At 50.9% G+C, this 14326-nt stretch overlaps 1 pseudogene; it reads right to left on the reverse strand.

The window, feature by feature from the left end:
* LOC129701981 (diacylglycerol kinase delta-like) overlaps positions 1-14326 on the reverse strand; it is a 121927-nt pseudogene that overhangs the window by 19229 nt on the left and 88372 nt on the right.

The raw sequence follows: 14326 nt of genomic DNA on the forward strand, positions 1-14326 counted from the left end.
GGCGAGGGGTCCATGGAGGGGCCCCAGGGGAGGGGTCACGGCGAGGGGTCACGGCGAGGGGTCACGGCGAGGGGTCACGGCGAGGGGCCAGATCACCCACCTGCATTTTTTTGGGTGCTCGTCCCTCTTGTTGTTGAACTCCAGCGATATCTTGGCATCCAATCCGATGCCAAAGTAATTGTTCATGACACATTTCTCAGAGAACGATCTAGAACCAAAGACAGAGAGCTCAGGCATCGTCTCCATGGAAACTCATTCTCAATCATGGAATATTACCCGCAGAAGCTGGCCTTTCAACCCATCAGTCCCGTACTAGCCCTTTACAAACCCTGTTTAACTTGCTCAGACTTTACCCTAAAGCCCTGCAGACAAGTTCCATTCATGGACCTTGTGAATGAATATCTCCTTTAGAATCAGCTTCCACCATAACCAAGTTGGTCAACCAGAGATGGATGCCAGTTTCAACCTGATGGATGCGATCTAATACATTTGAGCAGTTTCCAACACCACTTCATGCAGCTGGCCATAACTTGCCATTCACCCTGCCGTTGCCATCAGCTTGGTCAACCTGCCTCACTCTCTTGGACATTGCAGCCCTGAACTGCACACAGCACTGCAGGCGAGGCAGCCTCAACAAAGCTTTGGGAAGACACAGTAAGTGTCCACATCACCGAGCTGTTTCCCGAGGTCTGTGGTACCCTGCCATGTGGTACCCTGCCATGTGGTGCCCTGCCATGTGATGCCCTGCCATGTGATGCCCTGCCATGTGATGCCCTGCCATGTGATGCCCTGCCATGTGATGCCCTGCCATGTGGTACCCTGCCATGTGTTGCCCTGCCATGTGTTGCCCTGCCATGTGATGCCCTGCCATGAGGTGCCCTGCCATGAGGTGCCCTGCCATGCATCTATTTATTACACTCATACAATTTGTTACCTTAATTCTATTCACAGATAAATAATATATTCAAAATACTATGACTATTATATAACAATTTACCCCGAGAAAACGTGTTCCCATTTGCTCGCTCTGTGTAGACACAGTGAAGATGTTTCCCATGGTGGCAGTGTGAGATTTATTGTGTAACTTGGTACTTTGTGCTGCACCTCAATGTGCTTCTTCAACTGTGCAGAACATCATTATATAAACCCTTCCTTGCATAAATGTTCTGGGCCCAGCCCAGCCCAGACCGTCAGTAACATGCACGCACAGGAACATAACACTGTTGACTCTCTTCACCACCAACCCATCGATGATTAGTACGGGTGTCAAGAGTCAAGAGTCAATTTAATTGTCATTTGGACCCCTGGAGGTCCAAACGAAATGCCGTTTCTGCAGCCATACATTACACACAAATAGACCCCAGACACAACATAATTACATTTAACATAAACATCCATCACATAACTGTGATGGAAGGCCAAAAAAACTTATCTCTCCACTGCACTCTCCCCCCCCCCGATGTCAGAGTCAAAGACAAAGCCCCCGGCTGGCGATGGCGATTGTCCCGCGGCCATTAAAGTCACGCCGGGTGGTGCGAGGTCGCACACCGGGCCTTGGTGTTGGAGCCCCCGGAGTGTGCTCGCAAAGTCCCGCGGCCGTTCCAGCCGCGCGGGGCAATGGTGTTAGGCCCCGCTCCAGGAGCTCTTCGACCCCGCAACACGGACAGGAGAATTCGCCGTTGCAGGAGCCCCGAAAAGCGGTCTCCCTCCAGGGAGCCGCGCGGGGTCGTCCGAGCCGTCCGCAGACCCGCAGTAGCAGCCTCCGACTCAGCAGCAGCAGCGGCATCGGCAGCAGCAGCAGCAGCAGCAGCAGCAGCAGCAGCGGCAGCGCTCCTCCACCGCTCCGGTCTCGGCCAGCTCCGCGACGGCAACGGTGAGTCGGCACCTGAGTCCCCGGCTTCTTCCCGTTGGAGGCCGCTCCTCGTTGCGGCCTCAACGACACCTGAGACCCGACGAGAAAAGGTTGGGTCTCCAGTGCAAGGAGAGATTCAAAAGTTTCCCCCCCCCCTCCCACCCCACCCCCATCCCCCCACACACACACCCCAACATAAAATAACAAAAACTACATAAAAACACAGACAAAAAATAATAAAAACGCGGACAGGCTGTAGAGGCCGCTGCTGGCCAGAGCCGCGCCGCCTACCGAGTGTGAGGGGGTTATGGGGAGAAGGCAGGAGAATGGGGTTAGGATGGAGAGATAGATCAGACATGATTGAGCCATATTGGCAGGCTGCCAACATCATCAAAGACCCACACCATCCTGGCCACACACTCATCTCTCCGCTGCCATCAAGCAGAAGGTACAGGAGCTTGAAATCTGCAACATCCAGGTTCAGGAACAGCTTCTTCCCCACAGCCATCAGGCTATAAAACTGGTCATCAAACAAACTCTGAACTATAACAGCCTATTGCACTTTATCTGTTTATTTATTTTTATATGGACACACTGATCTGTTTTGTAGTAAATGCCTACTATGTTCTGTTGTGCTGAAGCAAAGCAAGAATTTCATTGTTCTATCAGGGACACATGACAATAAACTCTCTTGTATCTCTTGAATCCTGAATATATATATGGTCTATGGTATATAAACACACTGAACTTTTATCTCCTGTTTACATATTGTGTTGTGCTGCAGCAAGCATGGATTTCATTGTTCTATCTGGGACACATGACAATAAAATTCTCTTGACTCTTGACTTGAATTGAGTAGACTTGATGGGCCTAATGGCCTCATTCTGCTGTTCCTATCACACGACTTTATGACCTTAACCTAGGGAATGATCTCTGGGACAGAGTAGCGGGTAATTTATTCGATAACTGTCCCCTCGTGTAACGGACTTGTAAACGTACATTATACATACAATAAATAAATACCCAAAGTATTTCCTTTCCCAGAACCTCCCAAAGAAATGTGTTTTTGTCAGTTTTTGTCAAAAGTGTTTTAGCAAAAGTGAAGTGGTTTTGAAGATTGTGAATTGTGCCAGACGTCTGTGAGTGAGATCCAGACGTCTGTGAGTGAGATCCAGACGTCTGTGAGTGAGATCCAGACGTCTGTGATCTGTGAGTGAGATCCAGACGTCTGTGATCTGTGAGTGAGATCCAGCCGTCTGCGAGTGAGATCCAGCCGTCTGTGAGTGAGATCCAGCCGTCTGTGAGTGAGATCCAGACGTCTGTGATCTGTGAGTGAGATCCAGCCGTCTGTGAGTGAGATCCAGCCGTCTGTGAGTGAGATCCAGACGTCTGTGAGTGAGATCCAGACGTCTGTGAGTGAGATCCAGACGTCTGTGATTGAGATCCAGCCGTCTGTGAGTGAGATCCAGCCGTCTGTGAGTGAGATCCAGACGTCTGTGAGTGAGATCCAGACGTCTGTGAGTGAGATCCAGACGTCTGTGAGTGAGATCCAGACGTCTGTGAGTGAGATCCAGACGTCTGTGAGTGAGATCCAGACGTCTGTGATTGAGATCCAGCCGTCTGTGAGTGAGATCCAGCCGTCTGTGAGTGAGATCCAGCCGTCTGTGAGTGAGATCCAGCCGTCTGTGAGTGAGATCCAGCCGTCTGTGAGTGAGATCCAGACGTCTGTGAGTGAGATCCAGACGTCTGTGAGTGAGATCCAGACGTCTGTGAGTGAGATCCAGACGTCTGTGAGTGAGATCCAGACGTCTGTGAGTGAGATCCAGACGTCTGTGAGTGAGATCCAGCCGTCTGTGAGTGAGATCCAGCCGTCTGTGAGTGAGATCCAGCCGTCTGTGAGTGAGATCCATGCTCTGAGCTTCTTCAGCATCAGGTCACATCTCAGGCAGGTTCAGAAGTATTTCACTTACGCTGAGCTGAGGTCCTCAGTGGAACTGGTTCCATCCGATGGATCCAGCGTGATGGTGGACACTGTGGAGGATACAGTGATGGTGGAGGCCATGGAGGACACTGTACTGCTCCGCACTACTGTTGGTGAATCAAGAGAAGACGGATCAGATGGGGAGTACAGTCACAGGACACGTCATCCCCCCCCCCTGTAAAACAACTGTCCCCCTGGACACTCATAGCAAGGGTCCCACCTGCCATGCATACACCTCAATAGACAATAGATGCAGGAGGAGGCCATTCGGCCCTTCGAGCCAGCACCGCCATTCAATGTGATCATGGTTGATCATCCCCAATCAGTACCCCGTTCCTGCCTTCTCCCCATATCCCCTGACTCCGCTAACATTAAGAGCCCTATCTAGCTCTCTTGGCAATGGCTACATCAGGTATACGCCTCGTGGTGACCCATCTACCTGCTCCAGAGTCTTGGGGAAACATCTGCCCCTCTGTACAGTCACACCTGGTGCTAGTCCATTGGATCAAACATCTGTCTGTAGAGTCACACAAGGGATCCTCCTTGGGGTGAAACATCTGTGCAGCCATCAACCTCACTCCCCGTGGAATCACATGTGAAACAGAGTATTTGAATCATACAGCACGGAAACAGGCCCTTCGGCCCAACTGGTCTATGCTGACCATGATGTCCCAATCCCTCACAACCGTTCCTACCTGTGTACCTGTCCAGGTGTCCTGTGAACATCTGTGTCATCTGCACAAAAGCACCAGGTCATTCATTCATCAGATCTTCCTGCAGGCATCATTCCTGTCCTGATTGGTCAGTCAGCTTCTCATCTGACCAACGGCTCCTGACAATGGCACTTGTAGCAAGGTGTTGGATCTCACACCTACCTCAGCTCCTCCCCAGCCCCACCCTCTCTACACGTCTATGCTGATTGGGACTGTGAGCTGTTGGGGACAGGGTGTGGTGGTGGGGATGGTGCGGAGTGGGATATCCACAGTCAGAGAGAAGCTGCCCGACTTACGTGTCTCCGTGTTCTTGTGTCCTTGTCCATGCTCCTCTGTGCTCTCGCTCTTGAAGACGGGCGGGTTGGCGTTGGGCGGGCAGCAGCCGTGCGTCACTTGGCTCTGCTTGTTCTGTTCATCAACCACTGGAAGAGAAGGTGAATGTTGACTGCAGTCGGGGAAGACCATTACATCATCGACCAGGATAGATCTCCAATGCCTCTTTGTGTGCTGGTCCTTAGTGGATCCACTATAATCATGCTGCTCTTCTAAAACCCCAATCCTATTGTAAATCTATTTTAGTTTAGTTTAGAAATACAGCAAGGAAACAGGCCCTTCCGCCCACTGAGTCCATGTTGACCAGCGATCCCTGCAACCCCAACCTACATACATTAGGGACAATTTACAAATTTACCAAGCCAATTAGCCTACAAAACTGTATGAGCTGGGAGCTTGGGAGGTAACCAGGGCACCAGGTGAAAACCCACACTGATCACGTACGTTCTCCCCGTGACTGCGTGGATTTCTTCAGGTGCTCTGGTTTCCCCCCACACTCCAAAGATGTGCAGGTTTGGAGGTCAATTGACCTGTGAATTGTTACTTGCCCCCTTGAGTGTAGGATCGAGCTAATGTACGGGGTAATTATTGGTTAGTGTGGCCTCGGTGGGCCGAAGGGCCTGATTCCATGTTGTTTTTATGCAATAATAAAAGGTCTATAATAAAATTATAGACTTTAAGTCTATCAAGTAAATAGAAACATAGACAATAGGTGCAGGAGTAGAGGCCATTCGGCCCTTCGAGCCAGCACTGCCATTCAATATGATCATGACTGGTCATCCCCAATCAGTACCCCGTTCCTGCTTTCTCCCCATATCTCTTGATTCCATTAGAGCTTACTCTCTCTTGAAAACATCCAGTGAAGTGGCCTCCATTGCCTTCTGTGGCAGAGAATTACCAGATCTACTCTGCCCTAATGCTGCCCTTCCCCTCGCCCATGTCTGGTTCTAGTCCAATCACAGGTGCAAGGCGCTGATCATCAGAGTGAACACCTGGACTGAGATCCCACTGCGTTACCTTTCTCTGCTTGCTTGATGATCTGCCTCAGAGCTTTCTTCAAACTGTTGGCTCGCAACATCAGCTCTTCCTTCGACTTGAAACCTTTGGGAGCAGAGTTAGCATCTGACCTGCTGTCTTGTTTGCCTCCGGTTTCAGCAGCTTTGCTCTCACCCTGGCCAGCCGAGCATGGAGGAGAGGTTCCCACGGGGATAATCAGTGCCTGAGATTCGTCACTCAGAGCCTTGACCAACGAGTCCAGTTTCCGGGTCAACATTTCACACTGCAAGAGAGAAGCATGTTCTCATCACCTCAGCTAGTGGGGATTCCCAACCTCCCCCTTCCTCTAGTCAACACCCAGCGTTACAGAGTATTGATGGGAGTATGGGTCAGGGGCTAGGCTCAGGTAGACAGGAGGCTGCTCTCATCCCCGTGACCAAGTGACCCACCTTGTTTGTCATTGAGTCTGCCTCTTCCTTATTCTCTTCAACCTGTTTGTAGGCTTTGCCAACCTCAGCCGTGAAGTTGCTGACTGTTTGACAGAGGAACCTGCGCATCGGCAGAAGATAAACGTTATTGCAGAAGGCAGGAGAATTCCAGGAGCACATGCAGGGTAAAACAAAGAGAGGAGCAGTGAGGAGATTCACAGTGAAGAGCAGTGATGGAGATTCACAGTGGTGAAGAGTAAAGATCAAGTACATGTAGACAACTCTGAGCTGCTCCACCTATATGCTCCTACCCGGTGCCTCAGGTCAGCGGATCAGCTGCTCCTTGAGGTACCAAGGTCTAAGCGGAAGCTCAGAGGGGATAGAGCCTTTTCTGTTGCTGCCCCGGCACTCTGGAACACCTTGCCGCTGCAGATCAGACAGGCCCCTTGACTGTCCATCTTTAAATCCTCCCTAAAAACTCACTTTTATTCACTGGCTTTCGACACTGGCTGAGACATTGTTCCTGTTTTAGTGCTTTTAATGTCTTTTAATTTTTAATGTTTTTATAGTCCTGTCGTCTTAATGGTTTTAGTAGTTTGTAATAACTTTGTTAACTTCCCATGTACAGCACTTTGTGGTAACTGATGTTGTCTAAAAGCGCTTTATAAATAAAGTTATTATTATTATTAACGCCATCTGTGGGCATGCTCTGCTACTACAGGGGGCTTGGACGCAAGGAATTGCAGATAGTTGTTAACAAAAAAAGTGCTGGAGTAACTGAGCAGGTCAGGCAGCATGTTTGGAGAACATGGATAGGTGATGTTTCAGGTCAGGACCCTTCTTTGTAGAGGAGGACAGAGCTCCCTGTACGAGATTGATCCCTGGGATGGCATATGATGAAAGATTGAAAAGACTAGGCTTGTATTCACTAGAGTTTAGAAGGATGAGGAGGAATCTTATAGAAGCATATACAATTATAAAAGGACTGGACAAGCTAGATGCAGGAAAAATGTTCCCAATGTTGGGCGAGTCCAGAACCAGGGGTCACAGTCTTAGAATAAAGGGGAGGTCATTTAAGACTGAGGTGAGAAAAAACTTTCAGTCCAGAGAAGTCCAGAACAAGGGGTCACAGTTTAAGGATAAGGGGGAAATCTTTTAGGACCGAGATGAGGAAAACATTTTTCACACAGAGAGTGGTGAATCTGTGGAATTCTCTGCCACAGAAGGTAGTTGAGGCCAGTTCATTGGCTATATTTAAGAGGGAGTTAGATGTGGCCCTTGTGGCTAAAGGGATCAGAGGGTATGGAGAGAAGGCAGGTACAGGATACTGAGTTGGATGATCAGCCATGATCATATTGAATGGTGGTGCAGGCTCGAAGGGCCGAATGGCCTACTCCTGCACCTATTTTCTTTGTTTCTATGTTTCTATGTTTCACCCAGAGAGTTGTGAATTTGTGGAATTCCCTGCCACAGAGGACAGTGGAGGCCAAGTTACTGGATGGATTTAAGAGAAAGTTAGATAGAGCTCTAGGGGCTAGTGGAGTCAAGGGATATGGGGAGAAGGCAGGCACGGGTTATTGATTGGGGACGATCAGCCATGATCACAATGAATGCTGGTGCTGGCTTGATGGGCCGAATGGCCTCCTCCTGCACCTATTTTCCATGTTTCTATGTACCTGGGGCCAGCAAGTGGGGAGGACATAGTTCTTTCTATATGATCCTAGCAAGTGAGGTGAAAGTCACCAACAACCATCAGAGAGACGTACCTGGCCGAGGAGATGACATCAGCGTGCTGGTCAGATTCGAGGACATTCGTTAAGTGATAGACAACCAAGTTGGCGTACTGAGATATGGGAACCTGGGGAAAGAGGGCGATCATGGTAAGGATGATCAGTCAGGCAGCGCACTAACGCCATGGATCTGGGCTGGTGGGACACTGTGGGAGATGGGCTGTGTGTCCTAGTGTGGCATCAACCTGTATCCATCTAACACTGCACGCTGAACTATAAACCTCTCCTTGCATCTCAGCCACCACCCACTTGCTCAAATAGTCTGAACCCATGAGTGACCGGTAAAAGTGACACAACGTCACACATCCCAAATACGTGTGGGTGGGTGGGTCGGCTCATTGACTGCTATTTATCACTGTGTGTGTGGATGAGCGGTAGAATCTGTGGGGGAACTCAAATAAAAGTGTAGATGGGTGCTTGATGATCAGCATGGGTTTGATGGGCCGAACGGCCTGTCTCCTTGCAGAAAGATTGCTCACACATGAAGTTTAGGTTTTATTTTAGTTTTGAGATACAGCGTGGAAACAGGCCCTTCGGCCCACCGAGTCCGGGCTATCCAGTGATCACCCCGTACGCTAGCACTATCTGACTAGGGACAATTTACAATTTTACCGTTCATTTCACCTACAAACCTGTACACCATTGGAGTGTGGGAGGAAACCTACACAGGTCACAGAGAGAACGTACAAACTCTGGACAGATGGCAACTGTAGTCAGGATTGAACCCGGGTCTCTGGCGCTGTGAGGCAGCAACTCCACTGCCTGTGTGAGTACAATTGGCAGCTACCTGTGTTAAGGCACAATGCATCAGTTCCCGACCTGCTCAAAGGAAGGCCCTGACCAAAACCTCCCTTCACCTCCCAGCTCTGATCTGAGTCACATCAACATCGTTGCCCAATGCGGGGAGTCCCGCACACATACCTGGGAGCTGTGGCTCTCGTCCTCAGTCACCATGGGAAGAGGATGCTTGGTTGCTGCCTCATATGTCAGCACGCTCCACCTGTGGGCACAGAACAGAACACAGCCAGTCAATACGAAGGGGACGGGGGGGGGGGGGGGGGGGGGGGGGGGGGGGGGGGAAGGAGGGGAGGAGACGGAGGTTGGCGGGCTGGGATATGGAGTGGAACCAAAATATCCTATGTGCCATTCAGGGTGCAAGGCTAAATGCCATCCTCCCTGGAGTGATCTGTCTGTATAACACCAGGGCCCTCAGTGGACAAGAGGACATGTGGTGCTGTGGAAGGGTCCCCAATGGGGGAATTGCACCATCTGCAATGCATGAGGGATTTGATCCAGAGAAGGATGGGTTAAATGGCATTCCCACTGGCCATGGAGGGGAACGTTTAATGTGATGGTCAAACAATCAGATGCTGCCTGACCCGCTGAGTTACTCCAGCACTCTGTGAAACGTCACCTATCCATGTTCCCACAGATGCTGCCTGGCCTGCTGAGTTACTCCAGCACTGTGTAGTTTTTTGTAAACCAGCACCTGCAGTTTCTAGTTTTGACTCCATGAAAGCCCTTGTCTGTCGGTGTGAACTATAGGGTCAACAACAGTCTGCTGTTGAGAATTAACTCTGACACAGGGAATAATTACAGCGCAGTGGGATATGATAACTGGAGGACTTTTCTTCAGAACCATCTCAGAGAGCCCCCACTGAATGAGGAAACGTCCCATGTAAAGGGGTGACAATTGTGGACCTGAAATATGGTTTTGCCAACTAGCAGTCCTGACCTCCCATCTATCTCATTGGAGATCTTTAGTCTATCTTCAATCGGACTTTACAGGACTTTGTCTTGCACTAAACATCTATACCCTTTATTCTGTATCTGTACACTTTGGATGGCTCGATTAGAAACATAGAGAATAGGTGCAGGAGGAGGCCATTCGGCCCTTCGAGCCAGCACCACCATTCATTGTGAACATGGCTGATCGTCCCCCATCAATAACCCGTGCCTGCCTTCTCCCCATATTCCTTGACTCCACTAGCCCCTAGAGCTCTATCTAACTCTCTATTAAACCAATCCAGTGATTTGGCCTCCACTGCCCTCTGTGGCAGGGAATTCCACAAATTCACAACTCTTTGGGTGAAAAAGTTTTTCTCACCTCAGTCTTAAATGGCCTCCCCTTTATTCTAAGACTGTGGCCCCGGTTCTGGACTCGCCCAACATTGAGAACATTTATCCTGCATCTAGCTTGTCCAGTCCTTTTATAATTTTATATGTCTCTATAAGAATCCACCTCATCCTTCTAAACTCCAACATTGTAATCTTTCACTGACTGGATAGCACACGACAAAACACTTTTCACTGTACCTCGGGACAGGTGACAGTGGCAGTAGACAGTATGCCGACTGGTTGCATCGTGGCTTGGTTCGGCAACTTGAACGTCCAGGAGCGGAAAAGACTGCATGACAATAAACTACCTTGAATCCTTGAAAAAGTTGTGACCACTGCCCAGTCCATCACTGGCTCCGACCTCCCCACCATCAAAGAGGTTTATCCCAGTCGCTGCCTCAAAAATGCTGCCAACATCATCAAAGACCCACACTATCCTGGCCACACACTCATCTCTCCACTGCCTTCGGGAAGAAGGTACAGGAGCTTGAAAACTGTGACGTCCATGTTCAGGACTAGCCTCTTCCCTGCAACCATCAGACTATTAAACACAACAACAAATAAGCTCTGTACAACACAGACTATTATTATTATTGCTTAAGGAAAAACTGCAGATGCTGGAAAAATCGAAGGTAGACAAAAATGCTGGAGAAACCCAGCAGGTGAGGCAGCATCTATGGAGCGAAGGAATAGGTGATGTTTCGAGTCAGACCCTTCTTCAGACTCACTTATTATTATTGCACTATATTAGTTTATTATTGAGTATGTGTGCATGTGTATTCACACACACACTGAACTCTTTGTATCTCCTCCAGTTATGTACTATGTTAACATATTGCGTTGTGCTGCAGCAAGTAAGAATTTCATTGTCCTATCTGGGGCATACTAAACTAAAATATGATCTGTTCAAGAAGGAGCTGCAGATGCTGGAAGATCGAAGGTACACAAAATTGCTGGAGAAACTCAGCGGGTGCAGCAGCATCTATGGAGCGAAGGAAATAGGTGACGTTTCGGGCCGAAACCCTTCTTCAGACTGATGGGGGGTGGGGGGGAGAAGGAAGGAAAAAGGGAGGAGGAGGAGCCCGAGGGCGGGGGGATGGGAGGAGACAGCTCGAGGGTTAAGGAAGGGGAGGAAGAGGGTGGGCAGTTACAGAGGAGGTTGTGAAACTGTCTGCGGAGAGAGGAGGAGAACTTCTTCAAAGTAGGCATACCTTGAGGAGATATCGCAGTGGAGTAGACAAGGTGTTCAAAATATATGATCTGCTTTGGTTTTCACAGAGGCTGTCAGACCTACTGATTGTTCCCAACATTTACTGTTTTGAGGTCAGATTTGCGCCCACTGCATTTTATTTTTGGTTTTCATTTACTATGTAAAATGATGACAATCGCTCTGAGCTTTGAACTGGGAACAAGGACTAGATCTGATGCTGCCACTGCTGGCAGTACCACCATGGTCCAGGAGAGGGAGAACTCTCCCACGCTGCGGACCTCATCCCACTGATTAGTTTAGTTTAGAGATACAGCACAGAAACAGGCCCTTCGGCCCATCGAATCTGCGCCGACCAGCGATCCCCGCACACTAATACTATCCTACACACTAGGGAAAATTTACAATTTTTCCCATAGCCAATTAACCTACAAGCCTGAAATAGACACAAAATGTTTGAGTAACTCAGCGGAACAGGCAGCATCTCTGGATAGAAGGAATGGGCAACGTTTCAATAGACAATAGGTGCAGGAGTAGTGCCATTCGGCCCTTCAAGCCAGCACCGCCATTCAATGTGATCATGGCTGATCATCTCCAATCAGTACCCCGTTCCTGCCTTCTCCCCATTTCCCCTGACTCCGCTATCTTTAAGAGCTCTATCTAGCTCTCTCTTGAAAGTATCCAGAGAACCGGCCTCCATGGCCCTCCGAGGCAGAGAATTCCACAGACTCACAACTCCCTGTGAGAAAAAGTGTTTCCTCATCTCCGTTCTAAATGGCCGACCCCTTATTCTTAAACTGTTGGCCCCTGGTTCTGGACTCCCCCAACATCGGAAACATGTTTCCTGCCTCTAGCGTGTCCAAACCCTTAAAAATCTTATATGTTTCAATGAGATTCCCTCTCATCCTTCTAAGCTCCAGAGTATACAAGCCCAGTTGCTCCATTCTCTCGGGTCGAGACCCTGAAGAAGGTTTCGACCCGAAATGTCACCCATTCCTTCGCTCCAGAGATGCTGCCTGTTCCGCTGAGTTACTCCAGCTTTTTGTGTCTATCTTCTGTTTAAACCAGCATCTGCAGTTCTTTCTTACATATTTAACCTACAAACCTGTACCTATTTGGAGTGTGGGAGGAAACCGGAGCACCCGGGGAAAACCCATGAGGTCACAGGGAGAACGTACAAACTCCGTACAGACAGCACCCGTAGTCAGGCTGAAACCTGGGTTGCTGTCGCTGTGAGGCAGTAACTCTACCACTGCACCACCGTGCTGCTCAAGGAACTATACACCACTATTATGCCATAAGGTCAGGTTTGCAGCAGACTGTAGACTATTATAGATTGGTGTTGGGATCTGGGTGCATAGTGGGTGGCCCCATTGCAACTGGGTGCAGCTCTGTGCTTATCCCCATGTTTTTGGGCGAGGACTGCAGTTGAACATTCAGAAAGGGTGGGACAGTAAAGTTGGAAGGGGCTATCGTAGAGTGGCCTTCCTAGTGCTGGGGCCTGCATTAAAGATCTCTTCAAATTCTCGAAAGCTTCCCGTCCTTCTTCAGACAAAAAAAATTGTGCTGCCCAACAGTTTTGACTCTCTCTCACCTGAGCAGACGTTGGCAGATCTCTGCTCCAAATAGGTGCTTTTGAAGAATCGAGGCCAACTGCAGACTGGCTCCCAGGAGAAGTTATATTTGGCTACAGAAATTAGGACGTTGTTACTGTTGTACAAGACACTGGTGGGGCTACACCCGAGTACTGTGTTCAGTTTTGGTCTGCCTGCTACAGGTAGGATGCCTTTAAAGTTGAAAGTGTGCAGTGGAGATGTTGCCTGGTCTCGCGAACCTGAGCTACAGGGAGAGGTTGGGTCAGGCTCGGACCTTGGGGCTCATGTTGTCGACCTCCCCGTGGTGAGCCCTGTCAACTGGTGGGAGTGGGAAGGAGAGGGGGGGGGGGGGGGGATGGGGGGATGGGGGATGGGGTGGGGGGGGGTGGGGGGGGGGGGGGGGGGGGTGGGGGGGGGGGGGGGGGGTGGGGGGGGGGGGGGGTTGGGGTGGGGGGGGGGGGGGGGTGGGGGGGGGGGGGGGGGGGGTGGGGGGGGTGGGGGGGGGGTGGGGGGGGGGGGGGGGGGGGGGAGTGCCTCACCTGGGGGGGGGGGGGGTGGGCTCTCTCCAGCTTGGCCACCACCTGCAGGGGAGGGTCATCGTCACACAGGGGGGGCCCCAGCCCAGCACCCGGCCAGGTCATTCCCCGTGCCCAGGGGGCAGCACCCCCAGCTTGGGGGGGGGCAGAGAGGCAGACGGGTGGGGGTGGTGGGGGGGGCCCAGCATTGGGGTAAATGGCCGCTCAACCCCTCTCCCCCAGTGACCGACCCCCCTCTATCTCCACATCTTGGTGGCTCCACACACCACCCCCCTCTATCTCCACACCCCGCCCCTCTCTTGCACACCACCCCTCTCTATCTCACCACCACCCCTCTTGGCCACCCCCTCTATCTCCACACACACCCCCCTCATCTCCACACCATCCCCCTATCTCCACACAGGCCCCCCCCCTAGCCCAGCACCCCCCTCTATCGCCAGGTCATCTCCACACCACCCCAGTATCTCCACACCACCCCCTCTATCTCCACACCACCCCCTCTATCTCCACACCCCCCCCCCTCTCTAGAGAGGCACCCGTTAGTGGCTCAGTGGTGACCCCCTCTATGGACACCACCCCTCTATCTCCCCCAGCATCTCCACACCCCCCCCCTCTATCGCCACACCACCCCCCCTCTATCCCCCACCCCCCCCCTCTATCTCCACACCCCCCCCTATCTCCACACCACCCCCCTCTATCTCCACACCCCCCCCTCCACACCCCTATCTCCACACCCCCCCCCCCTCTATCTCCACACCCCCCCCCCCCCCTCTATCT

Source organism: Leucoraja erinacea, chromosome 12 (assembly GCF_028641065.1).
Source record: "Leucoraja erinacea ecotype New England chromosome 12, Leri_hhj_1, whole genome shotgun sequence".
Lineage (NCBI taxonomy): Eukaryota > Metazoa > Chordata > Chondrichthyes > Rajiformes > Rajidae > Leucoraja > Leucoraja erinaceus.